Source organism: Lepus europaeus, chromosome 4 (assembly GCF_033115175.1).
Source record: "Lepus europaeus isolate LE1 chromosome 4, mLepTim1.pri, whole genome shotgun sequence".
In the NCBI taxonomy this organism is placed as follows: Eukaryota; Metazoa; Chordata; class Mammalia; order Lagomorpha; family Leporidae; genus Lepus; species Lepus europaeus.
Window position 1 is genome coordinate 120,836,987 of NC_084830.1, and position 18,528 is coordinate 120,855,514.

General features: G+C 43.5%; 1 long non-coding RNA gene across 2 annotated transcripts in view; it reads left to right on the plus strand.

The window, feature by feature from the left end:
• Positions 1 to 18,528, plus strand: part of LOC133758511 (uncharacterized) — a 181,876-nt gene that overhangs the window by 73,378 nt on the left and 89,970 nt on the right. The window contains exons 2-3 of one of the 2 annotated variants that reach the window (XR_009865804.1): positions 11,597 to 11,673; positions 12,542 to 12,787. This is a non-coding gene — a long non-coding RNA (uncharacterized LOC133758511). Of the gene's footprint in view, positions 1 to 11,596; positions 11,674 to 12,541; positions 12,788 to 18,528 lie in introns of those variants that run through there. The other variant, XR_009865803.1, reaches the window with a different exon arrangement.

Genomic DNA, 18,528 nt, shown 5'->3' on the forward strand with positions numbered 1-18,528 from the left:
ATGGGCACTGGTTTGAGACCTGGCTGCTCCACTTCCGATCCAGCCCTCTGCTGTGGCCTGGGAAAGCAGTAGAAGATGGCCCAAGACCTTGGGCCCCTGCACCCATGTGGGAGACCCAGAAGAAGCTCCTGGCTTTGGATCAGTGCAGCTCTGGCCGTGTGGCCAACTGGGGAGTGAACCAGGGGATGGAAGACCCCCCTCTCTCTCTGCCTCTCCTCTATCTGTGTAACTCTGACTTTCAAATAAATAAATAAAACTTTAAAAAAAGGTGTTATTCTTATCAAATTTGAGTTTGGGTCCTTCACTTTGTACTTTTTCTCTTGATTCTAGGTGTAGACTTATCCAGGGCAGCGTGGATCTTTTCCTTGGCAAAATTTCCTTCAGAACCTGCAATACTCTTTATTCCATCTATTCATTTGTTTTCTAAATATGAATTGAGGCTCTACTATTTATGAGCTACTGTGTTTAATGAAGAGGAAAGAAAAATGCACAAAGCAGACCCATGGATTTTACAGTTTATAAAAAAGAAATATCACCAAATAATTTCTACAAATATTTACCTGTATATACACTGGGATGAAAACTTAAAGAAAAATTGCTGCTGTAAGGGTGAGTAGTAGTCGTTCTGACATAGTCTGGCCTGGGGGTTAGAAGTCTTTGAGTTTTCAAGATAAAACGAGGTATGTGCGTGTATAAGAGTATGTACAAATGTGAGCAAGGGTGTACATGTATGTGTGCATGTATGCGGATATTTACATAACAAGAAAGAACATTCTAGAAGTCCAAGAAGTAGGGAAAGTAGCCTAATGCCTTTAAGGAACCGAAAGAAGTCCGTGGTGCTGTAGGGAGGTGAGGCCAGGGAGGGAGTGAGGAACAAGGTCGCCTGAGGCCTGGGACATCAGGCTGAGCAGTTTGTCCTTTCTCAAGGGGGTAAACAGAGGCCTCTGTTGAAGTAACAGAATCTGATCGACAGTTTAAAAGGTTACTCTGACTTCACTGCTCAGCAGAGATGACGAGAAGACAGGGTCCTAAGCAGTAAAACCTGGGCTTCACAAGGATGTACCTCATCTGTAGCCACAAGGGAGACATTTAAACATCATTGAATGAATAGCAAAATAAAATAAGTTGCAGAATCATAAGCATGTTATTTGTAATTTTTATTATTATTTAAATTTTTTTATTTATTTGTTTTCATTTTATTTGAAAGACATAGAGACAGAGACAGAGGCAGATACAGAGAGATCTCTCCCCCACCGTTTACTCCCCATATACCCGCAACAGCTAGGGCTGGGCTAGGCTTAAGTTCAGAGCTGGCAACCAAACCTGGATCTCCCACAGGGGTGGCAGGGACATAACCACTAGCTGCCTTCCAGGGTGTGCACTGACAGGAAGCTGGAATCAGCATTCTGATAAAGGACACAGGCATCACAAGCAGCATCTCAACTGCTGTGTCAAGTGCCCTCAGGTACACTCTGTACTTCTCAGAATACCCATTTACATGTATGTATTTTCATACCAGAAACGCTTATGCATGGATAGCTTTTGTATTTGTTCCAGCTCTTTGCTGTTACTGACACTTCATTACAGAATTGAAAACATCTTGGTTTTGAGGGCCCACAACCTCGGGCTTCCATAGTAATTTACTGATCTTGGCTATGTCATAGGGCTTCTTGGTACCTCAGCTTTCTCATCGGCAAAATGAGGGTATTGGACCAGAAGAGTCGTCTCTATGCTATGAATTCTTTGACCTTTGGGCTCCTGAAACTCCAAGCAGAAAGAATGTGCAAACAAGGGAGGCTGAGTCCATTATGTAAGCAAGTCACATAGCGCAGCTCTGTTCCAGTTCTGTTGAGTTAGGGTGACATTCTAGAAGAGCAAGCAGCAGCGCTGCAGAGTGAGAACATCTCACAGGGCAGCCTCACAGTCGGAGGAGTAGGCAGCTGTCTCCGTGCTGTGATTTACCGCCTACCCGGACCAAAATAGTCCCACCTCCTGGCCTGCTCCAGGAAGCTCCCACCTGATAAACATGAAATTAACTTACTCAGGACTGGTGTGAGAGCTGCATCCAGCTATTCTCTCTCCAGTAGCCATGAGCCAAGGAAGTAATTACATAGGTGGAAATCAAAGAAAAGGACCAGAGCATAGGAGGACTCAAGGTCAATCGGTTTTAAAAGGGAGGTGGTGGTGACACCCCACCTTGTGACTGGCCTGATTGGCACAAAGAGTGCAAGTAGTATTGGGCACAGGGGCAGAGTACTGTGTCCACGAAGCTGTACAGTTTTGCAGAATGCAACATATGTGGTTCAAAATGGGGATTCCATGATCAAATAAATTGGGAAAATACTGACTTAAGCGAAATCGAGAAAATTTTTCCACCATAAGATTTCTGAAGAGTATTACTAAACTAACTTCACACTGAATACATGAGAAGAGGGAAAATAATACAGAGCTGATCCACCAGAGAGATCTTGCTCAGCTCACACTGGAAGAACAGTAGCATAGGCTGTAAGTTTGGTTATGCTGTATGGAGTATGGGTCTTCTACCTAAGCATTCAGAACCCACACTGCAGTAGGTTCATGGTGAGTGTGTGAGGATTGTTGAGCTGAAAATGTCCAAACTAACAGCAATTTTAAGATGTGCCCAGGAATTCTTCTGGATGTCTAAATTCTCGCATAACATTACTTAGTTCTTATCATGAAGGTCTCCTGTTAATATCAGTACAGTGACCACAGTAGCTTCACTAGAGTGGTTTCCTCATTAAATTTAAGATCTTTCTCCTTTATTACTTGATAAAATTTCAACATGCATCTACTGAAGGTTAAATTAGTGACTATTAGTAGTCCAGAATTCAAGCTCTAGGGGTAATTATTAAGTAGTTACATTAATTGACTAATCACCTAAAGTTTTTGGACCTCAATTTCCTTGTATTTGAAGGGTGAAGATGAGCTAGTATTCTTCAGCTTTTCAGTGGCAACAATGACCCCCTGGTCTTAGTGCTGACAGCAGTGAAGGTCCATTTCTTTCTTGTGTTGCACGTTGGCCCTGAGTCACTGCCTCCCTGCACTCACTGGGAATCTTTGTTCTGGGCCCAGGTTGAAAGTGCAGTCCTGACCGAAGCATGCTGAGTTAGGTAACTAATTCCTAAAATTCCTACTGAAACAGGGCCTACTTGATGCCTAATCCTTTCACTGGGAGTCACTGGGAACACTGACACCATAGATCAGAGACAGATAACATTCAAGCTCTTTTAGTTCTTTAGTATTTCTGCATTTCTGCTAGAATGAACCTGAGCTTGATGTAAAATTTTGGAAAACTGATGAACAATTTTAAATTGGTTTGGGTGGTTAAAAATGTTTTAAGTTAATTAACAATTAATTTGAGAGGCAGGCACGTGCGCGCACGTGCGCGCACACACACACACACACACAGCGAGCATTCTCATCTTCCTGTGTATTCCCCACATGCTTGCAATGTCTGAGACTGGGCCAAGACTGAACCCAGGAGCAGGGAACACAATCCTGGTCTCGCACATGGAAGGTAGCAACCCCAATACCCAATCTATCACTGCTTCCTTCCAGGGGCTGCTGCAGACGGTAGCTGTCAGGAGCTGCTTGCAGCTGGGGATCACACCTGGACAGTCCAATTAAATGCTCAACCCAGAAAAGTGATTCTCATTGGAACTTAATGAAATAGATTGATAACAAGCTTCCACTTGTGGCAGCAAAATTCGAGAATGAGCTTTTGTACAGTGATGAGCAATCGGATTAAGGAGTGGTTTGTGTGATTCAGCCTAGTTCTCTAAGAATCACCCCAGATGCGACTCATTTGTTTTTAAAGGGTTTATGATACTGATGGCTCTGGGGAACTACATGCACAGGTAATCTGGGCTTCAGTAGAACTGTGGTAGCATCTTTTTGGGATGAAAAGATATGTGACTAGGATGTCCCCGCCCCTTTATTTTTTGCTGGGAAATCAACTATATCTGACAAGTAAGAATGAAGAGGTTGATGAGTTGTCTCAGGACCTTGCACATAGGCTCTCTCTATTTGGTCTGTACTTTTGGCAATATTTGGGTTGAATCATAGGTCATTAGTTCTTTTCCCGACACTAACCTGGGAAGGGGTAATGAATGCAAGCTGTGACAGGACTGGGATCCCCAAATAATCATTGAAGACATGAATCATTGGTGAAATCAGCAGGATAAAATTGAGTAGGAGTAGATATTAAGGTACAATATTTAGGTTGTAATAACTGATTACATAAATAGAATATTAGGGAGATCTGATATGATAACTGTCCTTCTGTTAAAACACTATAAGCCCTGGAAGTTTGACTGAAAGTAGGTTTTATATAAACTAATGTGAAAGGATTGCTAAAAATACGGTGGTGTAATACTTTTTTGTTAACAGAAGAATAGTGAAGTCTTCTTTCTAGTCTAGGGATTTGGATGGAACAGCTAGACTAGGAGGAAGGGGAGAGGGATATACTCATACTTGTTGATAAATATTATATATATGTACAAATATATATATATATACATATATATACCTATGTACAGAAAGAGGTTAAATTGTACAGAATTTTTGCTTGCCTGCCACTCAATGAGTGTATGCTTCAGTGTGAATCAAAGCTGGGAATCGTTAATATGCTAGCTTCATTTCCTTTGTGTCTCTCTGAGTTTGAGTACTTCCCTGTTTTGAGTCTGATTCTGCTATATATAGGTACAGACATTAACGCTGAGTTTACAGTGTAAGCAGCTCCCTAAATGAAGCAATCAATTGTGTGATCCAGCCAAGAGCAGGGATCTGCTCCATCATCAGAGAAAACCTGTAGGTGTGAATGGCTTCAGAGGTAGTAATGCTCTTCTTCAAAGTGGCATCTCTCTTGGAGCATAATTTAGGAAACACCCATTTTTTTTTTTTTTGCCATGTGCTGATTTTAGGGTCCACCTTCTATGTGAACTGTGAGTCTACTATGTTGCAATCCATGGATGGGATGCTTCTGCTCTAATCTAAGAAGTATGTTGACAGTCAGAGCTCATAAGGAGGATGGAATGTCAAAAGAACAGCTGAGGAAACTGGAATGGTTTGTCTGCAAGAATGGAAACTTGAGAAGCTCATGAAAACTGTTCATGATGATTTCAAGGGCTGCTGTGTGTCTGATTAGGCCCCCTCTGTGGTTTTCTGAGAGCAAAGTCTCAGATAGTTTGTGGAAGTTATACATGACCCTATGTATTTTTCTAGAAAGTTAGTACAAAAATGGAATAGATAGCCTGCACAAGGTAGTGAGTACTCTCCCTTGAGGAGACCTAGCAGAAGATGAAGGACCATGTGTTCTGACATTTTATAGCAGGCATTTGTTTTCCCAGGAAGCATTCATTATGTTTCTTCTGGTTATTGTGCCTGATCTTCCTCCAGTGGCTCCTGCTAAGAACTCCCCTCACAACCCGTATGTCTCAAGTCAGTGGTACTGACTTCACCTTTTACTTCAGGAGTGAGCCTGTGGGTGTCCAGTCTGGCCTTTAATCCTTCTGGCTGATGTGATTGGCTAGGGATGGATATCTGACCTAATTTTGACTGAAGAGAACTGTTGGGCAAAATCATAGCTCTTTTTTCCTGTTGGGTCTCAAGGAAGAAGGAAGTAAGTCAGGATGTGGAAGCTCTCAGGAGACATCACCTAGGTGTGCAGTCAAGAGATGGAAAAGAGCCAGGTCCTTCTGACCACCAATCATGCCTGAAACTCGCACTCCTGCAGGGCTGTCAAGTCATGGCAGCCCATACATTCCATTTGTGGCAAGACAGTTCGAGGGAGGTTCCAATAACTTGCAAACAATATTCCTTGACAGACACAGTATGCATCTGTCTAATGTTCTCTGTTGTGGTGCATTATAATATTATCCACTTTGAGTATGATTCTTGTATCTACATTTGAAGCCAGGGCTCCAGTGGTCCTAGCCTCACTGGGGTTAAGATCTATTACTTCAGGAGTGAGCACCAACTTGCTTTAAAAAGGAGCTCTTGTTTAATTTTCTGCTCTAGGTCATACTAGTTAATTGGAGAAACTGCCAGGAAACTTGAATTGTTTCACCATTCTTCCTTCTCCTTAGCACTAAGGCATTTCTTTTTTTTTTTTCGTTTTGGATTTTTACTTCCCTTCCATCTTGACACGTTGCAACTGAGCCCTGATCTTCCAGGGGAAATTTTTAATAAATGCTAATATTTGATAACTGGAGGTTCCTGGGGGTGTGGTTGTGTTTGGCTAAGAAAGCAGAGCTTTGTGGACTCATATATAAACTCAAAGGACACATTCTTCTCTCTTTGATGTTTATTTCCCAACAGGAAAGCCATCTGTTTTTCCACCACCATCCTGAGCTCCACAATATATGAAAGCTTATTTGGCTGATCCTTTTGGCAATAGACACATGCCATTGGGCTTCACAGAAGGACACATACTCAGAATACTGTTTCATGTATGTTTTAAATGTTTATACTAAGGGTTAGCGGGGTACATGTTCACATGGATTTGTTCCCCTTCTAAGGGGCAAAGCTTGTTCCTGTGAGAATCATAGTTTTTGTGCCATTAATGTCCCAGGGACCCAGCTAAGCAGACTCTGTAACATGTCCATTCCTGAATTAGACAGGCACCTGGTTGCGGGCACCATGAAAACAACCAAGTGGAGGACACCTTTGCCTTTGATGCCATGGCAGGGAGCAGCCCAGAGCACAGGTGCTCTGAGGACAGGTGGGCCCCCAGGAGCTGAGCTACCTGCACCCATTTTCTCCTCCCAAACCCATTGATCAGATGAGCTGTGCCTGTTTTCCACCCTCTCCTTTACTCATGCAGGCATGAGGAAAGACTGGGGCAAGACTAGTCTCAGAAAGCTGAGGAGCGGGGTCCAATGTAAGGTACAATGTAAGAATGCCTAAATTGCCTTATTAACACCTAGGTTTCCAACTTTATCTCTTCCATCTTCATGGCCTCCCTGCTTCAACATTTTCTTAGCCCAGTACCTTTGCTCATACTCTTTTCCTGCCTGGAGGGCCTTTCCTTTTTAATTCTGAACATTACACTTCAACCCCATCTCAAAGTGCAGTGCTGAAGCCATATTCTTTGGGAGATTTCTGTCAATGTCATCATACCAAATCTATTCTCCTTGCTGTGCATTCTCATGATACTTGGTTTATGCCACTTACACTTTCTTCCCATTATCTACATATACGTCTGTGCAGACCAATACTACAAGGTTCTTAGCAGGAAAACAACAGGAGGGAGACTTGTATGAAGGAAGGCAGGGCAGTTGGGAGGCCAGGAGGGAAGAGAGGAAGAGGGCTGCCTGTGTTTGGAGCTGTGGGGTGAACACCCCTATTAGATTGGACTATATGTGTGGTCACCATACCATACCATAAGCCTCACCATACCATAAATTTCTTACAATGGGGTCATCCTCACATAACTCAATTGGCCCTATATCCTGTATTCTAAAGCCAGGCCAGTAAGTGGCTGAACTAATAACACCTCCAAAAATAAAGAATAGCTCTCCTATGGGTCAATACATTGCCTGCAAACATCACCTGTAACTTCCTGTAAAGGGGCTTCTAGCTTTAGCTCTTGGGCTTACACAGATTTTACTGTCTCTTGTACACGACAGTCCTTCTGACATTTCATGCTGAACACGTTGACATGTGTCAAACTCCTCTCCATAGTGAGCATTTTAAATAACTATCAATTGTTTTTATAAATGATTCTAATTATATTAGGATTGATGGTTAAATGCCAGTTGTGAGCATTTAGCAAATAATGTAAGCCTGGGTTGCAAAGGGAAATCAGAATGTCAGAATTTTGAGGGCATTAGAGACACCTTTAGCTTCAGATAATAGATAGCCTCATGTGCTCATTTTGGTAAAGGAAGGGTGATTGGCTGGATCACTGTTGATTCTCAGACCACATCTTGGCTCTCTGAGAAAGGATGCTGGGATGGATTGGTGATGACTGCCAGGAAGTGGAAGGGGAGGGCAGTGGAAGGATGCCAGTCATTTGCTATCATTCATGTTACCCAAATGAAAAGGCCAAGAGGTAGACAAGGTAGTAAGGTACGGTATGGGATCTGGGATTCTTGACACCAATTCTTAAGTTTTCTTTCTCCTTATCAAAATGCCTCACTTCTGTTGAAATTCATAAGTCAACAAAATGCTTACCAACACATTGGTTTTATTGTTGTTTCTCATTTTCTTACCTTTTAGCTGTATCAGCTTCCTCCTCTGAAGTCTGACTTTGACATTAGTCTTTTCCTCCGTTAAATAAAAAAGAGTCATTCTGATTCTTCCACTGCCATTCTTTCTGGAAAACACAATAATCAGTCTTTAATGAGCTTGTGACTCTGAACCGAGGTATAATAATTTCGGTGACTCTGCAGCTTCCGTTGATGGAAATATATTTATTTTAGAAGTTGATGACCTGTGGGAAAAGACTATTATTCTAAATATCATGATGAGGTCATGGGAGCTGATGGAGGGCTTGGGGAGAGGGGAAGACAGGGAAAGAGAACCAGTGAAAATTAGAACTGCATTTGAATGAAAATAGACTGCTTTCTATTCTGAGCAACAGCTCTGGGTTTTGTGATTCTTATGGATGTTGAAGTAAAATGTACACAGATGGGAGAATTTTCATGAGGTTGACACGACTGTTTGATGGGAATTTCATTAGGTGACATGAAGGATGATGGGTGACATCAGTCTTACGTCCTAGAATGTAAGATGAGAGGCTGCTAGGAGTGGGAAATGGGATAGTTAATGATCATGTTTCACATTGCACTTTGGACTTGTTCATATACTGAAATTTCACATACAATGCTACACTTTTTATAACATAAAAAGTAGAGAAGCAACAAACAAGTGAAGCAATAAACAAAGGCACATAGTGAAATATAATCTCATCCTTCAGTCATTATCACTAAGGATAAACATATACATTCATACACATAAGCATACACATGTGTATATGTATACACATGTATATTGTTGGATGCATATCTTAGAAGACACACTCTTTAATGACATTTTTAATTGTATAAAATGTTGTGGGTTTTTTTGGGGGGAGGTCAATAATAGCAGGTATGTGATGTTGCCTGGATATTCGTTGATTGCCTTCCAAACAACTAATCGTACTGTCTCATTTCTTAACTGAACTCAATTTTTTTTCGACAGGCAGAGTGGACAGTGAGAGAGAGAGAGAGAGAGAGAGAGACAGAGAGAAAGGTCTTCCTTTCTCACTGTCCACTCTGCCTGTCAAAAATAAAAAAATTAAAAAAAAAAAGAAAGGTCTTCCTTTACCATTGGTTCACCCTCCAATGGCCGCCGCGGCTGGTGCGCTGTGGCCGGCGCACCACGCTGATCCAAAGACAGGAGCCAGGTGCTTCTCCTGGTCTCCCATGTGGGTGCAGGGCCCAAGGACCTGGGCCATCCTCCACTGCACTCCCAGGCCATAGCAGAGAGTTGGCCTGGAAGAGGGGCAACCGGGACAGAATCCAGTGCCCCGACCGGAACTAGAACCCGGTGTGCTGGCGCCGCAGGCAGAGGATTAACCTATTGAGCCGCGGCGCCTGCTTAATTTCTTTTTTAAAGCCATTTTAAAAATATTTATTTTATTTACTTGAAAGACAGTTACAGAGAGAGAGAGAGAGAGAGAGAGAGAGAGAGAGAGAGAGAGAGAGAGAAGGGAAGTCTTCTATCTGCTGGTTCACTCCCCAAATGATAGCAACAGTCTGGGTTGGGCCAGGCTGAAGCCAAGAGCCAGGAGCTTTCTTCTGGGTCTCCCACGTGAATGCAGGGGCTCAAGCACTTAGGCCATCTTCTGCTACTTTCCCAGGCACATCAGCAGGGAGCTATATTGGAAGTGGAGCAGCCGGGAATAGAACTGGTGCCAACACGGATGCTGGTACTGTAGGCAGTGGCTTAATGCTATGCTGCAATTCTGGCTTGAAATCAGAATTTCTAAGCCAGTTGATGTGAGTGAGACAGTCTACCTCCAGCTCCAGGGTATACTTTGATTAGCTTTGCTAATCAGCTTATCTCAATACCAGACTTTGGTGATTAGTTCAGGAATGGGCACTTGACCTGGTTTAGACCAAAGAGGATATATTTGGTGAGGACTTCTGAGATAGAAAATTTCTGTCTTTCACGGAAGCTTCTGGAACTGATACTTTATCTTTGGGGGTGCGACATAAGAAGGTGGAGTTGAAAGTTCAGTGGCTATTGGAGCAGGTAGCTAAGACTGAAGCTAGACAGAGCCAAATTGATTGTATGGAGAAAATAAATCAGACCTCAGAATGCAACAGGAATATCTGTAGCAAGCCATGCCTGAAGTCCTGATCACAGGTAGAAAATTTAAATGAGCTAATGCATTTGTGCCTTTTTAAAGTTAGGTTCTCTGTTGCTAACAACCAAAAAATCCTCAATAATGTAATTACATTATGTTTTTTTTTTAAATATGTGTATGTATTTATTTGACATACAGAGAAAAAGAGCTCTTCCATCTTAAATGCCCACAATAGCCAGGGCTGAGCAAGACTTAAGTCAGGACCCAGAAAATCCATTCTGGTCTTCTACAAGGATGGCAGGGTCCCAAGTACTTAGGTCATCATCTGTTACTTCCCCAGGCATCTTAGTAGGGAGCTGGACCGGAAGTGCGGTAACGAGGATTCAGATTGGCATTCCAGTATGGGAGACCAGCATTACAAACAATGGCTTAATCTGTTGTGCCACAATACTGGCCCCACAATTATTTTAAATAATGAAATAATATTATATCCTACGTAAGTGGTGTAAACATTTTCATGTATACCATACCATTAGACCTTTTTTTTAAAAAAAGATTTTATTTATTTGAGTGGTAGAGTTACAGACAGAGAGAGGGACAGAGAGAAAGGTCTTCCATCTGCTGGTTCAATCCCCAAATGGCTATGACGGCTGGATCTGGGCTGATCCGAAACCAGAAACCAGGAGCTTCTTCTGGTTCTCCCACATGGGTGCAGGGGCCCAAGCACTTGGGCCATCTTCTACTGCTTTCCCAGGCCATAGCAGAGAGTTGGATCAGAAGAGGAGCAGCCTGGACATGAACTGGTGCCCACATGGGAAGCCAGTGCTGCAGGTGGAAGCTTAGCCTACTAAGCCACAGCACCAGCCTCAAGATCTTTATTTAAATAGTTTTATGAGGTAAACATGTATCTTTTTGGCAAGCACAGAAATAAGGCCCAGAGAGGATCTGTCCAAGATCACATATCCAGTGAGTGGCAGAATAAGGTTCCTTGAATTCTTGAACAGAACTTTTTCTCATCAATTGCACCTCAACATAGAAAGAGTGGGGTCCAGTGTATAGAATAAATCTGAAATATGAGACTGCGTGGTTAGGCTGACAGTCAGGACATACAAGTGCCATGCCACATGAATCAGTTGCATACTGTGTCTGAAATGTAACTTCTAAGGGATGAACAGGTTCAGACACTAGAGTAGTGGTCCTCACAATGGGGAGGTCTTTAAGAGGTTTATGAGGTCAAACTTTTTTTTCATAATAATGGCAAGATGATGTTTGTCTTTTCAGGCTCAGTCTCCACAAGTGGTGCAGTATTCCAGAGGCCACATGACATGTGACACACCACAGACTAAATGCAGAAGGAGGTATGAGAATCCAGCTGTCTTTGACAAAACTATTCTTAAAGAGATTTGCTGAATGTCAAATAATACCATTTTCTTAATGTGGACAGACATAACTCACATAAACAAAAGCAGTCTGAATCCTCAGTATTAAGAGTAGGAAAGTGTTTTGACACTAAAAAGTTGAGAACCGTGGGATTAAAGGATAAATATGATTTTCAATTAAGCTTTTTTTCAGAGGATTCACTCAAGCAAGTCTAGTTTCCTGTTGGCTTATGACATCTGGACTCTAGGCACAAAATACAATGTCAACTGGAAAATTGGCCATTGATGAGCAATTTTTAAGACAAGTACAACTTAAGCAAATGTGTACAACTTTGGTCAAAAGTTCACTTTGGGGAAAAAAATGAATGTGTTGTCTATCCTGATGAAATCAATTAGAAACTGACACATTCTGTTTATTAGCTTGTAGTTTGTGGACATGCAAAACTGTTAGGTAGAAAGTCAGTTATGAGCTTATGTGTGTGTGACATAAAGGCCTAAAGAGAAGACATCTATGTCCAGCATATGCATCTGCATCTCAAAGTCATCCCGATAATGTTTCAGGGGCAGCCTGGCCTTCGCATCCTGCCCTGCCCCCTTCTACCTGATAACCTGCCAGGTGGAGGTCCCCGCCCCTTCTGCCTGACAAATCTTCCACAATCTCCCAGATGCAGCCCAGTATCTGCATTTCAAACACCCTGCTCCGGATCCCAATTCTCTAGAGGGTCCTGCTCACCCTTCCTCTGAACCCTGGATGGCGCCAGCTAGGCTTCCTCCTGTCTGATACCTTCAAGGGAAAACTCAGATAGGAGCTTCTTAATATTTACAGCCATAAAATCCTTCGTTTCAGGAGGAGATGTGTGAAGACAGAGACCCATCTCCTTAAAAACCCCCGGCCCCAACCGGACTGTGCGCTCAAGCCCTCTGCCTCTCTGCTGAGTCGCCCGCCTGGCCTGGTCAGGTGTAATCTCTCCACTCAACATGTAACCTCGCTCCTTCCCCCCTCCCCCCCCCCCCCCCAGTTTTTCAGGCTCTGTCTGGAGAGGTGCCCAACCGTCCTTACTGATGTCCCTACCCTAATAAACCTTGCTATTTACCTCCCACTACTCTCTGTCTCACGCCTGAATTCTTTCTTGTGCGAAGACAAGAACCCTGCAATTTCTCCGGTAACAAAACCACTGTGAGGTGTAGCTCTTTCTCTGATACAGACATATTAGTCAGGGTTTCTGGTGGCAAGCAACAGAAATTGTTTCTGGCCGACTTGACAGAGAAGATTATCAAAAGGATACCAGGAGCTCCTGTGAGGGGAAATGGAGAGCTGAAGCCTTAGCTTCAAAAGCAAAGAAAATACCACTCGACAGAATGGGATTGATGGGCATACGATGGCTCTGCTATTGTCCCACCTAGTCCTAGAAGAGACCACCACTGCTGCTGTGCCAAGATCTCAACCTTGCAAACATTTTTATTCCAAGTCAGATCCTTTTCCACCATTCTTGGCAGCAAAATGGATCTCTTTGACCACTTAGAAATCCTGTACTTAGGATTCAGTATGTCCCTGGAGTGCATCTGACTGCCAGAACCTTGGACGTACACCTTCATCCAAGCTTCCAGGGAGGCTGAGATTGGACCTGAGTCTTCTGGGCTTTGCCTGGGAGAGGTGGAAGGCACAGGGCTGAGATTACCCCAGATACAACGAAGGCACTTGAGCGGATCTAGGAAGTGAGAATACAATACTGATCCATATATCATGCGATGTGAGAGTCAAAGTGCTCTATTTGTGGAGGGGTCAAGGCACCTCTGGGTTTAGATTCTGGCTCTGTTGCTGCTACCAGCTGTGAGACCAGAGGTAAGTCACTCAAACTCTCAAAGCCTCAATGATGTTGCCAGCCTCCTTGGACAGAGATGAGGATTAGGCTTACTTTCTGGATACAGTACCATTTGCTATACTATTGTGTGCATCCAATAAATGGTAGCCAATTTTGAATATTATTAACTTTCAAACTCTGCCATAGACACAATCTCCCTAAAGGAGTAAAGAGGTTTTGGAAACAAGGAGGCCAAGGAACTTGTCTAAAATTTGAGCATCAACTAACTTCAGGACATGCTTCCAAGTTTACTGATTCTGAGTCCAGTTTCTACCCCAGTTCCTGAGTCCCATCACTTCCCCATGGGATCATAAGATGGCAGAAGTAATAAAGTAATAAACTAACAATGTCACATTAGCAGGTCATTTTAGGGTAGAAAGGCTGAAAGTGAGCTTTTCTTATCTTCCTTATTTTTTCTGTTGTTTGAAAATTTACAAATGAGTGCAAAGTGTTAACGTAAGTTTTGAAATGTTAAAATAGCAGTTAATCTGCTTGCAAACTGGGAAACAAAGGTCTGTCTTGATATGGGTTACTCCTGCAACGATTGGGAGTAGGTAGTTTATGTAGGAGATGATCTAAGTCTTAGTTTTCTAAGGTGCACTGAAAGAGTTAATCTAGATCAGTGCTTTTGTGAATAGTTTACCACATTGGAACCACAAGGGTTGATACAAATAGCAGGGATCTGCAATGAATGAGTCTGGAGTTGCTGGGCTACACTAAGACTTCTTTATTGCAGGACTTCTCAGGGCTTTGCCCCGCGGATGTGCACTGAAACTGAGAGGGACTCACAGAACTAGACCTCCTTTCTACCCCAAGGTGACTTTGTAGGATTAATATTCTGGTGAGCACATTTCAGGAAATGGTGGATGAGCTCAGAGGCTGCTTCAAGCTATAAACCTGGTGATTTCTATGATCTCATTTAATCTTTTCCCCATATAAGCAAGAGGAGGAACTATGGTCAAAGTCACTTGTCAAAGTAGCCAGTTACTGGAAAATTGGAATCCAGACTCAGATCTTTTGAGCTCCTAATTTTTTTTTCACTAGGCACATAGTCCAAGAACTGCAGATGTTGTTGAATTGTACGCCCCTCCCTGCAATATTTGTTGAAGTCCTAACTTTAAGTACTTTAGAGTATATCTTACTTGCAAAAGAGCTTCTACAGAGGTCAAGTTAGAAGGTCATTATGGTGGGCCCCAATCCAAAATGGCTGGTGTCCTTATAGAAACAGGACATTTAAGACAGAGAAAGACACACACAAAAGGAAGAGAGGGAGAATGTCCGCTGCAGACAGAGGTAGAGATTGGGGTGCCCCAATAGATGGGATGTCTGAAGCTCCCAGAATCTGGAAGAGCTAAGGGAAGATCTTTGTCTGCCTTACAGGTTTCAGAGGAAACATGGCCCTATGAAGCTTGATCTTGGACTTCTAATTTCCAGATCTGTGAGAAAGTACATCTTTGTTGTTCTAAGACACCAGTTTGTGGCACTTTATTATAGCAGCTGAAGGGAATTACACAGGAGATAGGACACAACCTTGCAATGTGTCTTCCTGGCTCCTTCTAAGGCAGACCAAAGTGGGATCTGAACTGACGGCTTCACAGCCTGTCTGTAGGGAAAGACACTGGCCTCAGCTCTGGGGAGCGGTGTTTCTGTTCAACAGCTAGGACCTGGGGGATTCTCCACCCTGCCCTTGGCCCCAGTTCTGTCCTTCCCCCTCTCTACTTCAGTCGCAAACAAGAGAACTTAGAAGTTCATAAGCCTTTTCAAAACAAATAGAGCTCCTTAAAGTTCACTTTTTCTTGTGCTGGGCTGCTGGGCCATGGAATGTGACCTCTCTCTGTGGAAAGAGCCAAGAGTGAGCATTGCCAACAGAGTTGGCTGGTGCCAGGCAGCCCCAGGTGCAGACACCTGTTGCATGAGTCTATTTGTAGAGACCTCTCTGGTGCTCCCTGTCCCCAGGTAGGGTTTGAGCTTCACAGCTACGTGAATCATCACTGCATCCTCACCACGGCCTTCGAGGATGTGTACAACCCAGGTTCTCAAGGCCTCCCAACAGTGACTACAACTTAGCCAGGGCATCGCCCTTTTCCTGACTAGGAAACTGAGGTCTGACAGATGAAGGGAGTCTTCCCAACCTCAGAGAATGAATTCATGGCAGAGCTGAGACCCCTAAGTATAGGAGCTTTAAAGGGAAGAATGATGTTTACCTGGGAATACAGGTGCAAGGAGAGAGGAAGAGTGACTCTCCAAGGGAGCACTGAGACATGGAATTGGAGGGCCCAGGCATCCCAGCTTTGGGGTCAGCATCAGGCTTGAATCTACGGTCTGCCAAATAGAGTAGTGTGACTATGCAAGCTGCTTTAGTTTATCTGATAAGGGAAGAAAATTATGACTGCTAATTTGTGAGGTTGTTCTGACCATTAGATGAGAAGATACATTTATTTAACTTGGTGTCCAGTGTGTGAGACTCATTTAACAAGTCACAGATAGGGGGTGAGCACTTGGCGCTGCTGTTATGCCACTGCTTGGGCACCTGAATCCCGTGTCAGAGAGCCCGTTTTGAGTACTGGCTACTCTGCTTCCGAACCAGATTTCTACAGACATGCAACACCAGAGGCAGCAGGTGATGGCTCAAGTACTCGGGCACCCAGCTGGGAAACCCAGAATGAATTCTGGGGGCATTGAGGGAATTTAGGGAGCAACCCTGTGAACGGATGATCTCTATCTGTTTCTCTGCCTTTCAAATAAAATGAAGCTTCTGAAGCAATCACAGCTATTATTTGTGTGGTGATTATCAGCAGTCTCCTGCCACCCTGTGCCTTGGCCCAGAGCTGATCCAGGGGACATGTGTCTTTCTGTGGCAGATGGGTGCAAGTTTGGAAAGAATGCTGCCACCCTGAGGGAGCTGGGATGCTGGTCAGGGAAACGATCAGGAGAGGCACTTGGCAGCTCATGGAAGCTGGAGAGGGATTTGCAGCTTTCTTTAAGGGCCGTGAAGAAAACAAAATAAAATCTGGTACAAAGTTTCCCAAACGATCTCCAGGGCTGCCAAGCCTTGATATGTCACGGAGACATCTTCACCTCCCACTCCCTTCAGAGTCAAGAGCTATGACCCTGTGGGGGGCAGGAATCCATCTGGAACAATGTAGCAATGGCTGGATGGTGCTTGTTTCCCTAGGGAGGCTCCTGGCTCTCCCTCCTGGGCCCCTCACGCTGACTTGCGCCAAATGGTGAAGAAATAAGGCTGGGATAAAATGTAGGTTCAAGAGGTCAGCTTTGCTGAAGGTGAACATTAACCCTGTAGTCCTCTGGTGCTGAATACAAGGACAATGTTTTTGGATTCTTGACTCTTCTCATAGAAGTATCTATTCCAGGAAGATATAACAGTGACTCTTCCCTGCTTGCAAATTTTCTATATCCTATGGGATGAAGTTTAAATTCCTTTGCCTGGCATTCAAGGCCCTGAGTATCTGACTTTGATCTACCTTTTAAGCCTGTCTCTTTTGGTTTCCCTCATGCTCCCACCTTCCTGCTATACCAACAACTTGCAGTTGGTTCTCCAAATGCAAACAAGGTTCTACTGGGGATTCTCTTCCATGCCTTCGCTCATGTGCACAAATGTATGGTGTAGTGGAGGCACGGTAAGTGTCCCATTATATCTGTAGGATTGAATCATACTTGATTTTTTCCCTCTTGTCATCTTTTAAAAAAAGTGACATAATCAAACCATACTATGAAAGCTCCATCTTAAACAACAGAAATGATTGAAATAAATTCTGTGTGCAGCCCTGTCCATCTTGAGTGCTGATTGCAGGAGGCTTGTTCTAGCATTAAAAAGCAAACCAAAGCTCTTTTCCTGCCTTTGTCTGTGGTGAATATCCCCAGAATTGGACATCTAGCACTCCTAAGAGCCTCTGCTCTGCCCCTACTCTGCATTACTTATCCCAACCCCAGGGGAGCTAGGAAAGAAGACTTGGATGCCAGAAAAAAATCAGAGGTAAAACAACAGTTTGAAAAAGAACCTTTGTCTTTTCTCTATTTGGGACCAATTCATGCTGCCTCTGATTTTGTGGCTAAAACCATTTTTGAGGTAGGATTCTTGGGTTAAGAAAGAGCCCCTTGTCTGCCCCTGTAGCTTTATGGGTTTTGGCTGTAAGTAGTATTTGTATCAGTGGTTCTTAGCTAGGGGCACATTTCCCACTAAGGAACATACGGCAATGGGCAATATGTGGAGACAATTTGTCTCAAATTTGGGGGTGAGGTATCTGGTATGCAGAGGACAGGGATCCTGCTAAATATCCTATAACAAGAACAGTCCCTACCACAAATAGTGCTTCAACTCAAAATATCAAAGGTGCCAAAGCTGAGAAATCCTGGCCTATAAGATATGAAATATCTGACAATTTTCTAAAATGCTGATGATATAAAATTATATATTATATATTAAAATTATATTACTTTCCAGAGATGGCCATAGCAGTACAGTCCATCCCATGGGGTCCAGTACAATGTGAGTTGACACTGTCTTTTCCAAAGATGGGGTCCATTTCTGCTCCCCTCAAATCTGATCATTCAGATGGAGATGGTCCCTTGAGTAATGCTTGCAGGCTTGTGATCCTGTTGATCCATACAGTTGCGAGACTTCTGAGGCTTGATCAGGAAAAGAAAACATGCAGTTCCCACCCTGGTTTTCTTGGGAATGCTCCAGGGGGAGCCCACTCTCTTGTGGGAAGTGAAATGGCCCAAGTGGGGAGGCCATGTCTTAAGGGTCCTGATTGGCAGCTCTAGCTGAGCTCCCAGTAGTCAACCATCCAAACTGGCAGCTACAAGGGAGGACCTTTACAGGCACCCAGCCCAACTGAGCCTTCAGATGCATGCAGGAACCAACCGACTCTGACTGCAGCGTAATAAATGCTGACAAGAGCTATCCTACTACATTTGCCCTCAATTCCTGACCATCAAAATCCTGAGCAAA